Source organism: Sapajus apella, unplaced genomic scaffold, assembly GCF_009761245.1.
Source record: "Sapajus apella isolate SASKATOON/1434 unplaced genomic scaffold, GSC_monkey_1.0 scaffold8, whole genome shotgun sequence".
NCBI classification, from domain to species: domain Eukaryota; kingdom Metazoa; phylum Chordata; class Mammalia; order Primates; family Cebidae; genus Sapajus; species Sapajus apella.
In genome coordinates, this window is record NW_022436948.1 from 40485014 (window position 1) to 40485784 (window position 771).

General features: G+C 50.3%; 1 pseudogene across 1 annotated transcript; it reads right to left on the reverse strand.

The window, feature by feature from the left end:
* Positions 1–2: 2 nt before the first annotated feature.
* On the reverse strand, positions 3–503 carry LOC116550998 (annotated as a pseudogene). The gene has a single exon (XR_004268659.1). The product of XR_004268659.1 is annotated as a histone H3.3-like (transcript).
* Between the last annotated feature and the right edge of the window lie 268 nt (positions 504–771).

Sequence of the window (771 nt, forward strand, 5' to 3'; positions counted from 1 at the left end):
TCTTAAGCACGCTCTCCACGTATGCGGCTTGCTAGCTGGATGTCTTTTGGCATAATTGTTATACGTTTGGCATGGATAGCACAAAGGTTGGTGTCTTCAAAAAGGCCAACCAGCTAGGCCTCACTTGCCTCCTGCAAAGCACCGATAGCTGCGCTCTGGAAGCGCAGATCTGTTTTAAAGTCCTGAGCAATTTCTCGCACCAGACGCTGGAAGGGAAGTTTGCGAATCAGAAGTTCAGTGGACTTCTGATAATGTCTAATTTCACGGAGTGCCACAGTACCAGGCCTGTAACGGTGAGGCTTCTTCACCCCTCCAGTAGAGGGCGCACTCTTGCTAGCGGCTTTTGTAGCCAGTTGCTTCCTGGGTGCTTTACCACCGGTAGATTTGCGGGCAGTCTGCTTTGTACGAGCCATGGTATAGAGACCTCCTTACTTACCCCCTTCTCCTTCGGCTGGAGCTCGGCGAGCGAGAGGCGGCGCTGGCGTTGGAGAGCGACGGTGGCGCGGCGGCGGCTGCGAACACAATTCCCCACCTGGCTATTTAATTTTTTATTTTTATTTTTTTTATTTTTATTTTTTATTTTGTGGAGATCTGGTCTCACTAAGTTACCCAGGTTGGTCTCCAACTCTTGGCCTTAAGCAATCCTCTTGCCACGGCCTCCTGAAGTGCTGAGATTACAGGTTTAAGCCACCACTCCCAGCCCTGAAACTCAGTATTAAAAAGACAAGCAATCCAGCCAGCTGAGGTGGCTCACACTTGTAATCCCAGCAC